An 18,310-nucleotide genomic window follows, 5' to 3' on the forward strand; every position below is an offset into this window, starting at 1 on the left:
CTCTTAAATGGGGAATTCTTTATTATTGCAGGAAAGTCATTGCCAGAATTAAGGAAACCTTATTCTCTCAATTTTGAATAAAAATAAACAAAAGAACCTGCTCTTAATGCCATACAATGGTGAGATTTGTGTCTATTCCTGTGGTTCCTCTGTGGGAGTTTCCTCTTACGGCTCCATGATCAGGGCCAAGTCGAGGTGAAGGGAGCTCGGGGAGGGAGAAAACAAATTGGAGAGTGCATCATCTCATACTCCTGAGATAACCATCTTTAATGGGAGAACTTAGAGTCGTTGGCACAGTCCTGGGCCCAGTATATCGGGCCATCCACTGAGACGAGACACAATAAAACTCAGAAGACCAAAATATAAAATTTATTCTGTAATAAAACTAAGGTAAGGTGTTTAGCCATAGTCCATGAGGGACCATAGGCATCTCTCTCTCTCTCTCTTAGAGAGAGGCAAGTGGTTATATTGCCTGAGGGCACCAGTGTACATCAAGCATGGGGTAAGGTAAAGAGACACTATGCTTCCATGAAGGGCCTGCCAACAATTAAGAGGACAATTAAGCTCATTAACGGATCAATTGACTCCGATTTTTCATGGTCCTTCCAATCTTATAGTTGGTGTACAGGCGAATCAGCCAAGCGGACTTTGCATTTTTCATGAAACATCATCCAAGGGCGGGATGAGGTTTCCGTTATTAAATAAAATAAAAATAAAAATAAAAATCTATGGACAGCATTTTTATCATCTATATGTTCAGGTGCCTGACTGTGATGCTTGGACATTCTTTTCCTGATTTTAAAAAACTTTATTCATGGTTTTCGGGTCTGCAGCACCATGTGGCAGCTCTCCCCCTTCAGGGAGCTTTCTCTCAGCGCTTGCCCGTGCCTGCGGTGACATCATCACCCGCTGTCCTCCCACCCCGGCAGCACTGAGCATTTCAGCAGGCGTTCCACACTGGCTGGCTGTTAATTGGCCAGCCAGCGTGAAATGGCCATCGGGGGCCAATCGCGGTCAGCGGTCCGTTTCCAGACGGCTCCCGGGCCTGCCGTTCGCGCCTACCCACCGAGCTGAAAATTCACGCCCAGATCTTAATAAACCTTTGTGTGAAGAAATTTCTCCTCAATTTCCCTCTCATTATACCTCTGTCACTGATCCACTTGCCACAGGAAACATTTTCTCCTACGTACTCTGTCAAACCCTTTCACAATTCTGAATAACTAACTTTCTCTAAGTCTAACCCCTTCACCTTCCCTGACCCAAGAATCTTCACCCAGCTTCTCCAATCTTTCCACCTAACTGAAATCCCTCATCCCTCATCCTGGTGAACCTCCTCTGTACCCTCTCCAGAGTCTTGATATCATTCTTAAAGTGTACGGGGCGCCCAGAATTGCACATAATATTCCAGCTGAGGCTTAACTAATTGAAGCGATGAAATAAATCAGGAACTTGTCACCATGTAATGCCAGGTTTTGGCTTGTAGTGACAAGAAAAGACTGAGGAGGTGAGGAATTCCATAGTCCTGAGTCGCTGTGAAAGAATGAATAGGCTATGCAATGAATTTTAATTTCAGCACCGTGAGGATATAAGGGAGCTTTTTTAATAGTTAATTTAGCGTTAGAAGGAGCAAAAGTGTTCAGGAGAGTACTGGTTGTATTAGTAATGATAAATTGTAAAATGGCAGTAAGAAAATATTATATCAATACAGTAATTTAGCCAAATTGGCTATTGTATTCTTACATTGTTTTCATATTTTCGATTCACGGGGAGATGGATTTTTTGCCTTATCCATTTTGAGTGTTGTGGGAAAATTCCCGCAGAACATTTTTCCTTATTCGGGGTAATTTTCGATGTCTGATAGTGTATTGTGAACCAGGAGCCTCTTCTACATCAGTCTCAATTTTCATTTTCCATTGACTTCAATGGGCTTCATTGTCTTGAACTCCCCCTCAGCTTCTGATGGAATTCCTTTGAGCCATCTGCCTGATTGAGATCACTGTTTAAATCTCAATCTAAACCTGACAGTTCTATTGAAACTCAGGTAGGAGACTAATGAAAACTGTCCTCTCACACTCAACCTCCAGCTAAAGAGAACTGTACTGTCAGAGAATGGTAATAGGAACACAAAGGAGTAAATTAGAGAAACTGAGCAATACAAAAATTAAACAGTGCTGATAAAATATACAGAAAATAAAGAATGTTATTCAGGTAGGAATGTTACCCTCAGAAATTTCACTAATAAAATGAATATCTGTGTTTGTATCTTCATAGGCTTTATACATTCCTTGTCTCCCTCTCCCTTCTTTATGTTCCTATTTTTCACCAGAGTTTCACAGTTTTCCAGCTTTCATTTTATTATGGTGAACTTATTGCCTCCTACATGGTTTTACATTCTTTTCTGTTGAATTTTACTTCTCTCAAGCGCTGTGTTAAATATTTACAGGATTGCAATTCTGAGGTGGCAGCAGGATGTCTTCTCAGCAGCAGCTGTGCCTGAAAATAGAGCAGAATTCCAGGAATTAGGCTCATTTTGTCCAGAAACATTTTCTACTAAAACACGAGTACTGCCAGAAATGTTAAATTCGAGTATTCCCTTTAGCCTTAGCTAGAATGTGGCTGTTTTTTGCACTGAAGTATGCTCACACAGAACAATTCAAACTCCGGTTCAGTTCTCTTACTTAATGGCAGTTGTCATGGAAACCCAAACATTGCTTCATCAAATGCACAGGCAATCTTCCTCGAACCACTTCTCAACATATGAGGAAGGGAACAGAGTGAAGCAGCTGGGCTTTTGTGGTAAGTATCTGGAGATTAGGGTGGAAACATAAGAAATTATGGTGTCAAAATGAAATAGATATATAAAATAGGTTAATCGATCTTGATCCTTGTAAAGACCAAATATTGTCATGATTGCAGCCATTCCAAAGTTCTTGGTTAAAATCTTCCCTAATGCTATTTCTTTCAAGCAAGACATCACCAAGGCCTCAGTTGACACAGCTCTGCAAATCTATCACCGTGTCTGTAATGGAAAGACGAAAGTCAGCAGGAGAATTTTAACCATCCCCCCCTCCCCCCACAAGAATGGGTGGATTGGGGGTGGGTGAGAAGGTAAAAATGTTAAAATTCTCAAACTTGACTCCAACCTGCTTATTTCCCTTGTTGGGGTATTGGGAAACCTTTCATGTATTGTTAAAAAGGTGTCATGAGGTGTCACAAGGATGTGCTGCAATAATAAGTTGAGATGTGTCTGCTTTGTATTGAGAAACAAATCGAATGATTAGCCAAACATATTTTCATAAAGGCATTCGTCCTTGAATATACGACCAACAATTATTTTTTGAGTTGTCCTTTCCCCCCAATATTTCAACCTTATTTGTAATTTGATCGGACTTTTCTCTCCAATTTCAGGTTATTGAAAATGTTTAAGAACATTTCCTTTCAGCAGAGCCCAGTTATTTTGGTTCTGGCATTAGTGGCTCTTCACGGTAAGCTACAGAAAAGCAATCTATAACATTGAACACTGTTGAATTTTAGACTGTACATAGTTCATTGAGCAGGAATAGTGTATAAAATCAATTTCTTCACACAAAGGGTAGTAGAAATCTGAAACTCTCCAACTGTGGGCTGTGGGAGCTGGATCAATTGAAGCTTTCAAGACTGAGATGGATAGATTATTTCTTAGCTAAGGGCATCAAGTATCAAGGAATTGTGGAGCTAATATGGGTGAATGGAGTTGAGGTGCAGATTAGACATGCACTAATTGAGTGGTGAAACAGGCTCAAGTGGCTGAATGGCCTCTTCTATTTCCATGTAAATAAAAACAAAATACTACAGATTCTGGAAATCTGAAATAAAAGTAGAGAAGTGCCGGAAATGCTCGGCAGGTCTGGCAGCATCTGTGGAAAGAGAAACATTAATTTTTCAAGTCGAATATGACTCTTTCTCAGAACTGGAATCATACTCAACTCAAAACATTTGGCATAGCTCCCCACCGGCGTGTTTAAAGGCAAGGGGACTTGTAAGATTCGTAGTCTTCCCACTGCCTTCCCGCCCACTCCTGACCATTTTATGGTGGGCAGGGAAGGCATCAGGCAGTTGCTTGCCCTCACTTGGGCCTATTGAAGCCCTTATGTGGCCAACTAATGGCCACTTAAGTGCTTCATTCTGCCTCCACCACTATTTTACCCAGGGTTAGGGGGAGGCCCAGGCTAGGTGGGTACCCTGGCAGGTTTTAATGCTGATGTCAGGGACCCATCAGAGGCACCCCCTCCTCCCCCAAGGTTATATCCCCCCTTTAACCTTACAACCCCTGGCCTCTAAAACCTGGTTCCACCCGCCCGCCTCCGACCACACCCCGCCCCCCTCAGTCTTCTTTCTGAACCAAAGATGCTGCCAGACGTGCTGAATATTTCCAGCACTTTCTATTTTTATTCATGTTTCCATGTTCTTGTGCTCCATAAGAATAATTCCTTTTGGAAGTGAATTTTGTAGAATAATGGGTTAATAATTATGATAATGAGATAGTGATGTGTACCATGATGCAACTGACATCAGCAGTCATGTGCAAGAGACTAAGAAGAAAGATGGAATAGTCTGTACACCTACATACTTATTACATACACAGTGCAAATAAGGTAGTTTTGAAGAAACCTACCTGAGTTAGACCTAAGTCAGTCACGAGTAGTGGGAAACCTAGATTAGGCCACAAGTTACCCAAAGAGAGGTCCAAGTACTATTCAAAGTGGGAACCAAACTACAAACCAAATTTGACTTCTTGGGTCTGTTTAGGTGTACATACACAAAAAGAGGAATAGTAATTGCCCTTTGTTTTATGCCCCTCCAGGATATGCTCAAAAGACCACAGAGAGAAATTTGTTTTGTTAAAACTATCTGTGATGACTGCCACTTTAAGATCAGTTTAACTGAGTAGGGGGTCACGTAATTTATTCCCCCGCGCTAGCCACACATTGGTTGAACAAATCACGTGGCCCCTACTCAGACGAACTGATCTTAAAGTGACAGTCATCACATCATCGACAGGTAGAATTACATTTACTAACAAAATAATGTCAGTCAGGCCAGCTTTCTCTTGCTGCAGTTTCTGGCATTGTTCAAATGTTCAAAAGATTTGTTTGTCAGGAAGATATAATAATTCTCATAATGTTATTGGAATTTATTGTAAAATAGTGGAATCTATGTCTACATGTTTCAGTGTGTGAGAGACTTAATTGGATTAAAGGCAGCTGGTCTGAAGGCTTTGATGTAAACATGGTAAACATGGGGGAAGTTTAAAAGATGTAAAAGTACATTTGCATTTTTAAATAAACCAGACTAGATTGTTTTCAAAGGAGGAGTGAAATGTGTCACCTAGCCAGGTGAAGTTTAAAACAGTGTGTTTATTTTTCCCAAAGATTACTGGTAAAATTAGTACTATGATAAATCTTTATGATCAGGAAGGTAAAGTCCAAAGACATAGTGAAACAATGGGAATTTGCATTCAAAGAGGAAAGTATGTATAAAGGAGCGAAGTGTGTGTGTGTAAGGGTAGGCATTTTAAAGATCTAACAAGTGTGAAAAGCCTTCAGCATCTATGCCTCAAGCTGCTATTTTCAAAGAACTGAAGTTAAGAAAACTCACTTTGAATTTGACTGGTTCAGAGTATTGTGTGTCACCTTGCCTGGGTCTTTTAAAATCTATGTGTTTTACTGTTGCCTTAACAAAATTGTAACTGGAAGTCAGATTAAGTAGGGGATGTAGAAGTTATTATAGTAGTAATTTGTAGACGTATGTATGTGCTTAAAATCATTTTTCTTGTTAATAAGTGTTTAATCTAGTTTTGTAAAAACCTATAAGACATGGTGGTCTTATTACTACTGAATTCAAGGCATGCATCTCGAAATTTATACAAATTGCAAAACAAGTTGTGGAAGTTGTTTCAAGTTTCCCTTTGGGATTTGAACAACTCAGCATTTACCATCGGCTGTGCCATAACAATGTTTCTTCCATCTTCATTGCTGCACTGATACAACTTGACCCTATAATGACTACTGCAATCATATCTAACTGCCTAAAATTGGTTAACACCTCACCTTACAACTAGTTGATCAAGTGGTAACATATTAGTACAAGAAGGTACAGCATAGAAACAGACCATTCAGCCCAACTGGTCTATGTCAGTGTCTATGCTCCAAATGAACTTTCCCCCGCCCTATTACATCTCAACCTATCCTTCTATTCCTTTTTCCCCTCATGTACTTATCTAGCTTCCCTTTAAACGTGTATAGGCCATTCACCTCAGCTATTCCATGTGGTAGCAAGTTCTACATTTTTAACCTAAAGAAGTTCCTCCTGAATTCCCTGTTGGACTGATTAGTGACTATCGTATCATTGTGACCATTAGTTTTGGATTCTTCCACAAGCAGAAACATTTTCTCTACATCAAGTCTATCAAGCTCCTTCAAAATTTTAAAGATTGATTTAGGTCACCCCTCAGCCTTCTCTTTTCTAGAGGGAAGGGTCCCAGTTTGTTTCAGTCTTTTCTCCCAGCTCTGGGATAATCCTTGTAAATCTTTTTTGCACTTTCTCCAGTGGCTCTATATCCATTTTGTATATGGAGAGCAAGTTATTGAGTAATGCCTGGGGATTAATTCCCCCAAAGATCCTTTTAGATTCTCTGAGCAGGAATTGGTAAGGACTATGCCTTTCCTGTTTTCCTGTCTATTAACTCCAAGGAGAGATGTTTACTCCCCCAGGGTACCAACACAAACACTGTTCTTGTTCACGAGTGACATGATCCTTTTTACATATTTGCAACTGACAGTTCATTTGTTGTAGGTTGCTTATATTGCAGCCAGTGCACATAAAGGGCCCTTGATTGTTTGAAATGTGCCAGCTGTAGTTAGGATGAAAGATTGTTGTTATCTGCAGCAAGCTGGAGCCAAGCGCTGAAATTGCTCCGCAATTTAATCACCTGCAGAAAATGTTCAAAGAATAAGCTCCTGGAGAGAAATTTAATGCAATTTAACAAAAATAACATTCTGAATAAAGTTTGCTAACACATTTGGAGTACATTTGATCCTAACTATGTTTTCCAATTTTATATTTTTAGGTTCCTGCAATTCCCAAAACAGTAAGTTATATTTCCTACTAAATGGATAAGTGCATGTAATTAGCATATTTCTCATACTTTAATCAAAACTATTTAATATAAATGTGGGGAGTAATTTAGCTTTATCTTTTACAATTTTCTCCCTTTCTATTCTAAAGAGAATCTTGCATTTATACAAAGTCTTTTCATTTGCTCAGGACACCCAAAGCACTTCACAGGAAATGACTTACTTTGAGGTGTAACTATTATTATTTTACATAGGCTTTGCTGTTATAAAGGCTGGGGTAAAGTTCCATGGATGCCACCCGTCCTCTGGTACCACACAAGAGGAGTAACTTTCATCTGTCAGCCTTGACATTGCTCAACTGTGAAGTTATCAAGCTGAGCCTGAACTTGTTCCCACCTAAGCATTTAAGAATAACAGCTTGTGTTTATACAGCAGCTTCAACGCGGAAAAACATCCCAAAGCACGTCAAAGAGACATAATCACAAATTACATCACCTATGCCTGTGACCGCGGTGTATTATTATTCATTATGCTCCTCGGCCTTTCTGCAACCTTTAGCACAGACCACACCACACCATCCTCCTTCAGTGCCTCAGCTCTTGTCATCTACCCCCGTGGGATTGCCTTGCTTGGTTCCACACTTATCCATCCAATTGTAGCCAGAGTATCTCCAGGAATGGTTTAGCTTTTCACCTCTTCCAGAGTCCCCCAAGAATCAATACATGATCCCTTCCTCTTTACTTCCTTCCCTTTGACAGCATCATTGAAGACATGTTTAGCTACCACATGTCCGCTGATGAATTCCAGCTCTGCCCCTATCCCTCCACTGCCTTTATGTTACCAGATTGCTTATCTAACATCAAGTGTTGGATGGAACAAAATTTCATCCACTTCAAAATAAGGAATACTGAAGCTGTTTAGCCCTTGCCACAAACTCTCTACTCTTGCCACGAATCCCATCCACCTGCTGGTCACAGTCTTAGATTGAGCCAGACCATTTCAACCTTAGCATCCCATAAATCCTGAGCTGATCTTTCAATCATATAACTTTTTTATCACAAAGACCACCTCTATCCACCACCATAACATTGTTTATGTCCATCCCTTCATCAGCCCATCTGCTGTTGAAACCCTTAAATGTGCAACTGCAATGTGAAATTGACAATTCCAGTAGTCACCTGACCAACTTCCTATCCTCAAGCATCCACGAATATGCTTATCCAAAACTCAGCTGCCACTCTCTTGCCCCACATCAAGTCCCATTTACCCGTCACTCCTGTGCTCATCACAAAGTGGCTCCTGGATTCTAATGCCTTCGATTTAAAATTCTCATCTTTGTATCTACAATTCTTCATGACTTCACCCCTCCTTATCTTTCAAACCTACAGTGCTACAACCTTCCCAGAACTATGGGGAGAATTTTATGGGCACAGGCAGGCGTGGAGCCAATCGTCACCCGTGATCGGCTGCGCGCTGCCATTTTACGTGGGCGGGCCAATTAAGGCCTGCCCAGTGTGATGCGCGCCCGGTAGTGCTCAGCGCTACCTGTGGGCAGAGGGAGGAGGGAGGGTCGAGGCCTGCACTTTTTCGCATATGCACGCAAAAGAGCACAGAAACCTCCAAGAGGCACGGAGCTGCTTCAGGGGGATTAACTTCAGTTTTAAGGTTTAAAATAAAGAAAGTCGAAAATCATTTACGCTTGTCCCCTCATGTGACAGCGTGACATGAGCTGGACATGTTTATGAAATGTTTAAAAATTTTTTATTAATTCAATAAATCCTCATGAAACCTCGTCCCGCCCGCAGATGAGGTTTCATGAAAAATGCGAAGGCCGCCTGGGCTCCTTGCCTGTCCCCGCCAACCTTAGGGTCAATTTATTTAATTGGTTTATTAGCGGAGTCAACGCTACTGGAACCTCGCAACTGACTATTCATCTACTGGAGTCAACGCTACTGGAACCTCGAAACTGACTATTCATCTACCGGAGTCAACACTACTGGAACCTCGAAATTGACTATTCATCTACCGGAGTCAACGCTACTGGAACCTCGCAACTGACTATTCATCTACCGGAGTCAATGCTACTGGAACCTCGAAACTGACTATTCATCTACCGGAGTCAACGCTACTGGAACCTCACAACTGACTATTCATCTACCGGAGTCAACGCTACTGGAACCTCGCCTTTGACAGCTCGGCAGGCACGCAGCCGACTCCGGTGCGTGCCTGCCGAATGGAAGATCGGAATGATGCACGGTGACATTGGGGCGCATGCCCGACATCACCGCGCATCATTTTACGCATAGGCGTGCAGGGCCTGCCGCCGCTTGCCGAAGAGAAAATTCTCCCCTATGTCTTCTTCTGTCTCGGGCCTCTTGCACATCGCCCCTCACTTCACTCCACCATTGTGCCTCACTGTGCTTTCAGCTGTATACTCTACCGAAATTCCCTCCTTAAATCTCTCCATCTCTCTCTACTACTTTAAATTTCTCCTTAAAAACCTACCTCTTTGCTCAAGCTTTTGGTTACAGTTCATAATATTTCTTTCTTTGGCTTAATGTCCATTTTGAAACGCCTTGGGACATCTTTCAACATGATAGGCACTATATAAATGCAACTGGGGACAACAGGATTGTCAGAAGCAAAATCCTTGAGTTTTTATTTATTTTCCTCAGCTCAGGAATGTCATGGCCAGCTGCAACACTTCTAATGCTGCCCCCTCAGGTCAACAGAGTGGCCTCAAATTTGGGATCTTCCTGATCTCAACAGTTCAGTAAGCTTTAACTATTAAGTTATCTCGAAGTTGGGGAAGGTTAATCTCACTCAAGTTTGTGGCTGTTTGAGCCAGGGCTAAAATCTATTGTACTTGTTGCCATAGGAACTGCTAATGTGTTTGTCACAATGAGAATTAAGTCTTGAGGGAATTTCAGTTTGTTATAATGAGGCTAAACTGCACAGCTTTTGCTCAGTAAGTGTAGTGGCTTTCATTAATTTCCTCACAGCACCATTTTTCTATCTACTCATTGGATTCCATGTGATTGCAAACAACAGGATTGTAGACAAGGCAGGAACACTTACTGCCTGATTGATTGTTCATTGGCTTCAGGAGATGTAACTACTCACATGAATGATGCTGAATTGGTGCAGAGAATCAATAACATATTTTCAAAATCTCAAAGTAAAATCATTTGCAACAATAGAGAGCTCCATTAAACCCCCTGAAATAAAAAAAAACAAGAGCTTTTCTCTCCATATAAGGTCCTGGAATAATTTTATACTTGTGATAGCAATAAAACAATATTCCAAAACAATATGCTTCACTAAGCATTCTGCACATTCATTACACAGATTTACTTGTATATCCTCATTTTAAAAATTTGTTCATGGGACATGGGTGTTGCTGGCTAGGCCAGCATTTATTGCTCATCCCTAATTGCCCTTGTTTAGAGGGCATTTAAGAGTCAACCACATTGCTGTGGGTCTGGAGTCACATGTAGGTCAGACCAGGTAAGGATAACAGATTTCCTTCCCTAAAGGGCATTAGATGGACTTTATGACAATTAACAATGGTTTCATGGTCATCATCAGACTTTTAATTCCAGATTTTTATTGAATTCAAATTCCACCATCTGCCATGGCAGGATTCAAACCTAGGTCCCCAGAGCAATACTTTGGGTCTCTGGAACACTAGTCCAGCAACAATGCCACTACACCATCACCTCCCCTAAATGTTTGTAGATAGCATTAAGTGAGAAGCACAATAAAGTTGTGTAGCTGGGAGCAGTAAATTACAAAGGGATGTAGATAGATTATATGGGTGGGCAACACTATGGCAGATGGAGTTCAATGTGCAGATCCAAGAAAGACAATAGCAAGAGACTAGGAACTGTGGAGGAGCAAAGGTGTTTTCGGTGTTGAGGTACACAGATCACTAAAAGCTAGTGTATAGGTTCAAAAACTAATCAAAGAACTAATGAAATCATAGAATGTTTTTCTTTATTGCAGTGGGGCTGGAATGTAAATTGGAGGCAGTGATGCTTTATTTGTGCAGAATCTTGGTCAGTTCCCATCTGGAATACTACATTCAATTTTAGGAACATCAGGAAGGACATATTGGGGAGAAAGTACAGTACAGATTCACCAGGATGAAAGCTTAATTTGTGATGACAGGTTGCTTAAATCTGGCTTGTATTCCCTTGAGTATAGAAGGTTGGGGGGTGATTTAATCAAGGTGTTTAAAATGATAAAGGGATTCAATAGATTAGATAGAAAGAAACAATTTCCTTTGAAAGGGTAATCCAGAACAAGAGGGCATAATTTTAGGATTAGAGCTAGGTCATTTAGGAGCAAATTTAGGAAGTACTGGGAAGATGGTGGCATAGTGGGATTGTCACTGGGCTAGTAATTCCGAGGCCCTGGCTAATGCACTGGTGACCAGGTCCAAATCCCACCATGGCAGCTGGTGGAATTTAAATTCAATGAATAAATCTGGAATATAAAGCTATGAGACTAGCCACTGAGACGTAATGGTGACCATGACAACTATCATTGATTGCTGTAAAAACTTGTCTGGTTCACTACTGTCCTTTAGGGAAGGAAATCTGCCATTCTTGCCTGGTCTGGCCTACATATGACTCTGGTTGACTCCTTACTGCCCTTGAAATGATCTAGCAAGCCATTCAGTCCAAGGGCAATTAGAGATGGCCAACAAATGCTGGCCTTGCCAGTGGCGCCCACATCCCATGAAAAAATAAAAAAACACAGAGGGCAATGAATAGTAGAATTCCCACCCCAAAAGGCTGAGGGTGTTGGATCTTTTGAAATTTTCTAGACTGAGATCAACAGATTTTTTATTATGTAAAGGATATGGAACATTGGATTTGATGTACAGATCAGCCATGATCTAATTTAATTGACACAATGGACTCAAGGGCTGAATGTTTCTGTTCCTCTGATTCATCGTTCAATTGTGTTTTGACAGCTGATTTACTGTAATTTTTGGTAACTTTACTATACTTACCTTTAAAGAAATGACTTGTGTATTCTCTCTCTTTTTTAGCACCTGACACAGATATTGAACTCACACCTACAGTCAATAGATTTACAGTAAGATTCTTCAAGTATCTCTGCTCCTTTTATTCAGGGCCAAGTCCCATAGTGAAAATAATAGATTTCAAGTGTGCTTGGTCCAGTTATACCGTCAAATGCCTTCCAATACTTCCACTTGAGGAACGGATAATTTTACTAACAAATATCAGAAAAAAAGAACTTGCATGACCTCAGGACATTCCAAGCCACTTTCTAGCCTGTTTAGAAGTACTTTTTTGAAGTGCAGTCACTGTTGTAATTGCCAATTTGAACACAGAAAGGTCTCACAAACAGCAAGGAGATTAATGACCATATAATTGGTTTCAGTGATGTTCTTTCAGGAATAAATATTGGCCGGGACACCAGGAGCACTCTTCTTTGAATAACAACATGGACATTGGAGATGAAAACCTGAGACAAATTCATGAATCAGTTGGATGAGGGGAGTCTAAACTTTCAGAACAGGTGGCTGGATCCACACAGCACACTAAACATCTAAGCCTGCCATTCAGTAAAATGTCATGCTCACTATATTTTAAATATCTCCCACCCCCACATAAACACCACATCATTTATTTACCTTTTTGCTCTTAGTGGCCTGGTAGGCTCACTTCTGCTACTTCCTCTTCAATTGCTTGGCCTAGTCCACTAACATTTATATCTTGCTGCTCTTTTGGTGCCATCTCTGCTTTCGTTGGTTCATGCAATCTAACTCCTAGTTGTCACTATGCAGCTTTTTAAAATTCCTGGACTTATTGCTACACTTCAGTTAGCCAGGCATTGAAGACTAGAAGCCCCTAGATTTAACACACTTATAAGCTTCTATGTGTGTCCACTGCAGCTCAGCTGATAGTACTCTTGCCTCTGAATCACAAGGGCCAGGATATTGAGGTCGGTGAGCGGGGGCGGGGCCCACTCACCGACGTGTAAAATGACGTGAGATGACATTGGGCGGAACTCCCGAAGTCACCCCGCCTCATTTCAATTTTCGGGTCGGCGGGGGCGCAGCTGAATCAGCTGTGCACCCACCGACCTGTCAACGGCCAATTGAGGCCATTTAAAAACTAATTTAAATAGTTAATGGGCCTGCCCGTCCAACCTTCAGGTTGGCGGGCAGGCCGGGAGCCCTGGCGGGCTTCAGAAAAAGCATGAAACCTCATCCACGGGCGGGATGAGGTTTCATGAGGGTTTTTAAAAATTTAATGAAAGTTTGATTTAAAGTGATGGACATGTCCCAACTCATGTGACAGTGTCACATGAGGGGACATGTCAGGGAAATTTTATTTTTGTACATTGACCATTTTTAAATTTGGCGCCGATCTCCCTGAGGCAGCACTTAGCCTCAGGGAGATGAGTGCACTCTTTCATGCACATGCGTGAAAGAGCGCACTCTCAGCTGAGGGAATCCCCCCTCCCCGCACGCACAGGGAGGGCATAGCGCTTCCTGGCGGACATCACGCTGGGCGGGCCTTAATTGGCCTGCCCACGTAAAACGGCGGCGCGCCCCTGATCGGAGGCGTGTCTGCATGCGCCCGCTCCTGCACTTCCCCTTTAACGGGGGGAAAATTCTTCCCAAGCTTCTAGGTTCAAGTTTCGCTCCAGGCTTGAGTGCAAAAATCAAGGCTGACACACTGGTGCAGTACTGAGAGCATGCTGTACTGTTGGAGATGACATCACCTGGATGAGATGCTAAACCAAGGCCTGATCTGTCTGCACTATTTTGAGAAGGACAGGGAAGTTATCCCTGGTATACCAGCCAATGTTTATCCCTCAATCAACATCACAAAAAAAAATTATTATCTGGTCATTATCTCGTTGCTGTTGGTGGGAGTTTGCTATGCGCAAAATTGGTTGCTGCATTTCCAACATTAAAACAGTGATTACACTTCAAAAGTACTTCATTGGCTGTAAATTGCTTTGATATGTCCAGTGGTTGTGTGGAAGGCATTTCATAAATGCGAGTCTTTCTTGTTTTTTTTTACAGAGGCACACATTTCAAATGCAGACCCACAAACCCAACCAACACAGTTTCAGTCTGCTCCTATATGCTCTTTTGATTAAAGACAGCACCTCCAACATTGCAGCATTTCCTCAATCCTGCATAGATTTTGTGCTTATGTTCCTAGAGTGGGACTTGAACCCAAAGCCTTTTCCACTCAGAGGCAAATGTGCTACCACTGTACCATGGTAGCCACTGATCCTATATATATACTATTTTAATTAAACCAATAGAAATGGGGTCAAATCAACAAATTAATAAAAGATCAAATAAACAAATAAAAGGGGCAGCCCCACAAAGGGAGACTGCAACAAAAAGACAGAACTCAAAGGAAACTTACAAAGATCAAACCAAAATGTGATTTTGGGGTCAATAATGCACCCCAGTCCCCACGGTGCCCATCGGTCACAGAAGGCCTCACTCATCACCAGTGGACAGAATATTGAGCTTGGGGGTGGGCACGCGCCCAACCCAGCCGAGTGTAAAATGATGCACAATGACATCAGGCGAGCCCCCCGACGTCATCGCGTAGTATCGCGATATTTCGTTCGCCAGGCACGCACTGGACTTGGCAGCGCACCCGTCGACAATTAAAAGGCCTATTAAGGGCATTAAAAGGATAATTAAATTCCAAATTACGCTGCCCGTCCAACCTTACGGTTGGCGGGCAGGCGGTAACACCAAGCAGACTTTGCACTTTTTAGGAAACCGCATCCATAGGCGGGATGAGGTTTCCTAAAGCAAATAAAAATAATATTAAAATTTCACACTTGAATTAAAAACATGTCCCTGCTCATGTAACAGAGTCACATGAGGGGACATGTTTTATGACATTTTTACTTTGTTCATTAGTTGCGCTTCATCTCCCTGCGGCAGCTCTGCGCTAGGCCCACATGCCCTCCCGCCTGCAGAGGCAATGATGAGCGCTGCCGCTTGTGTTCCATGCTGGGTGGGACTCAATTGGCCCGCCCGCGTAAAATTGCGGTGCGCTGCTGATCGCGGGCGGCGGTCGGCTTCCTGACCGCTCCCGCTGAGCACCGCTGCCAAGGGCAAAATCCTGCTCCATGTGTTCCCACTCTAAGGACACCCAGCCGCGAACGTAGCTGCGAAAGAGGGGCAGACAGTTGGTTCGGACGACCTCCTCGACCACCCGCTGCCTGGACCTGTGAATGTCTTCTTTAGCCAGGCCCAGGAGCAGGCCTATGAGGGGGTCCATCTCCTTCCCCATCCTCTCCATGCCAGGTGCCCAAAGATTAGGAGCACGGGTCTGAAGTGCAACCAAAAATTAAGAAACAAATTTTTTACATAACTAAAGAGACAGTGCAGCCTACAACAACCTATATATGCATCTCCATGGACTCCACAAGACCACAAAAAATGCAGGTTTCTTGGGAGTCCGTGAACTGACACAACTTACGATTGTATGGGACTGCTGTGTGCAACACCCTCCACCCCAGATCCCCACTGAAAAGTGGGGGGACTCTGCGTAGAGGGCCCTCCAGTGGGGACCTCCACCGCTGGATGGCAACAGGGCACGCCAAGGCATGTCCGGACAGTGGGCGAAGACAAGGAGATGAAGGTTGTGCAACTGCAGCCCACATAGGAAACCCCTCGGCACCGAGCTAAAAGACACAGAGGGCATTTCCACGAGGCAGCTCACGTTATGGGGCTCCAGCTCCCGAGAACGGGTTCAGGGCTTAGGGCCAATGTGGAATTCCATCTGAGCAGGGCTTCGCTCAGACCCGAGTCCACCGCACATATGAGCCTCCTTGAGACCTCGTATGACATTGGGGCCATTGGGGCAATGGCCATGAGCCAGACATCCACCAACACATGATGCACCAATTCCTGTGGAATCATCCAGCCCATTCCTCCGCCACCCAGTATGTCCCCGATTCAGGTCACCCCAGCTGCCACATCACTCCCTTCCACCAGCCACCTAAAATGGTGGAGATGTGGATTCCTGAGCCGTGGCTCTCTAACAATAGCCACTTTTCCTGACAGTGGAGAAGTGCGGCGCAAGGCGACCATGATCCAGACTTTGATCATGTTCTAGTATAAGATGGGTGGTGCCTGCAAAGAGCCACGAATGCCCCTCAGGTCTAGAAACAGGGTCTGCACGTCATAATTCAGACTTTGCACCTGGTGGAAAAAATATATCACCAGGGCACACCATCTAGGATGGGGCTCAACGTAAAGGTATCACTGCAGGGCCTGACAGCGGAAGGTTGGATCATATATAGGAGCACAACTGAATCCCCAGTTAATGTCCACCACCTGAATACAATTAAACATTCAATTAATGTACAATTATCACTACCTTTTTTATCTCTACCTTTTAGCCTATTTCGATCCCTTCCCCCCACCCCACCCCCACTAGGGCCATCTGTCACTTGTTCATCCTGCTTTCTACCCTCAATGTCACCATTAGCACATTCCTCAGCTAATATCACCACTGTCAACACCCCTTTGTCTTTTCGTCTATGACATCTTTGGCAATCTCTTCTTTGCCTCCACCTATCACTGGCCCTCTATCCAGCTCTACCTGTCCCACCACCACCCCACCCCCCTCAACCAGCTTATATTCCACCTCATTTCTATATTTCTTAGTTCTGTTGAAGAGTCATACAGACTCGAAACGTTAATTGCATTCCTCTCCGCAGATGCTGTCAGACCTGCTGAGTTTTTCCAGCTATTTTGTTTTTGTTACAATTATCACTTGTTCGGGATGGATGAGTTAAAATGCACCAACCTTTCACAGGACAAAGATTTGTGTAAGATGTTTGCTCACTTCATAACTTTCTAATGTTTCCTTTGTATTTTAACTTCTTTGCTCCCTGAATAAAATTATATAGGGGATGATCATCCTCAGGGCGTCTCCAACTCCACCACTGTAACTTCAGCAAAAAGCCCGCTTACACATTCCTTTTATTTATATTGTGTTCGTCTTTGATTTGCTGCTTGCAGTATTGCTGTGTACATAAAACTAAATTTTGGGGATAGCCTTAGCCACTTGCCAAATTTCATTATCTGCTGGAAAGGACCCTCCATTATAATAGATAATTGAGGTTACTCTTGCCAAGATTTTCAGGTCCCAACAGCGGCGGGCATTATCACGGGCAGGACGGGAAAATTTGGAGAGTGGCCAATGGTGACTTTTGGATATTAAAGGATATTTTCTGCATTGTTTCTTCAAATAAAATCCAATGCATCATTTTGGGAATTTGTAGTCACTACAGCACAGGAGACTATTCAGCCTCTTTTGCCTGTGCTAATGCTTCGACTGGAGTTGTCCCCTGTACTCTCATTGCCTTGCTCTTTCCCTGTGTTATTTAACATTCTTTCACTTCAAATACTTCTATAATTCTCTTTTTATGTAATATCCGATCTGAAACAAACCTGTACAAAGGGCAGCAAGTGTAGACCTGATGATGAAATTCAAATTTCTCCACAATTTGCAGGGAGCCACAACCTCTGTACGAAGGACTGAAACCTCTTGTTACTCATGCAATGCCACTGAGAACTGTGCTGAGTATCAGCTTGCCAACTACACAACAGAAAAATGTGAAGATGCCAATGCTGGCTGCTGGGTACGTCTATAGTTAGATTCACTTTGTCTTTATTCCAAATGCCAGTACAGTACATAGCTTCTATCTTCTGTGCAATAATGCCTTAGACCTGGGTGCTACAATATCGGCTCAACAACTGAATTCAAGGGGTGGATTAGCATAGCCATTTTCTTTTACACTAATGGTCAGCTTCACAGTACTTTATTAGCAGATTAATTTAAGTAAAAGCATGGAAGACCTCCAACACATTGTGCAGTGTGATAACGATGCAAATAAATGCTCACCATGGTGAAGAAGCACCTACAGGATGAAAGAAGGAAATAACTGGCAGCTTGGGAGGGTTTGAGTTGCTCATCGCTGAAGGATTAAATTTAAATTCATCTGCTCAATGAAGACATACTAATGAAAGAAGCAGACAGCCAAATCCTAAATCTAAGCAGTCACTGGATAGAAATTGTATTCAATTACTTCCTATACTGGGATTAAAGGTAATTACTCAAACACCACAACATATTTCTAGCTCTGGCTAGAGGGAGTTC

General features: G+C 42.7%; 1 long non-coding RNA gene across 3 annotated transcripts in view; it reads right to left on the reverse strand.

The window, feature by feature from the left end:
• Positions 1–769: 769 nt before the first annotated feature.
• The window catches only part of LOC144690813 (uncharacterized), a 111,130-nt gene continuing 93,589 nt past the window's right edge, over positions 770–18,310 (reverse strand). For all 3 annotated transcript variants that reach the window (XR_013578972.1, XR_013578974.1, XR_013578973.1), the window contains 2 exons: positions 2,644–2,804; positions 770–2,493 (listed from right to left, as the gene is read on the reverse strand). This is a non-coding gene — a long non-coding RNA (uncharacterized LOC144690813). The remainder of the gene's footprint in view (positions 2,494–2,643; positions 2,805–18,310) is intronic.

The sequence above is a fragment of the Cetorhinus maximus genome, chromosome 15, assembly GCF_964194155.1.
Source record: "Cetorhinus maximus chromosome 15, sCetMax3.hap1.1, whole genome shotgun sequence".
Lineage (NCBI taxonomy): Eukaryota > Metazoa > Chordata > Chondrichthyes > Lamniformes > Cetorhinidae > Cetorhinus > Cetorhinus maximus.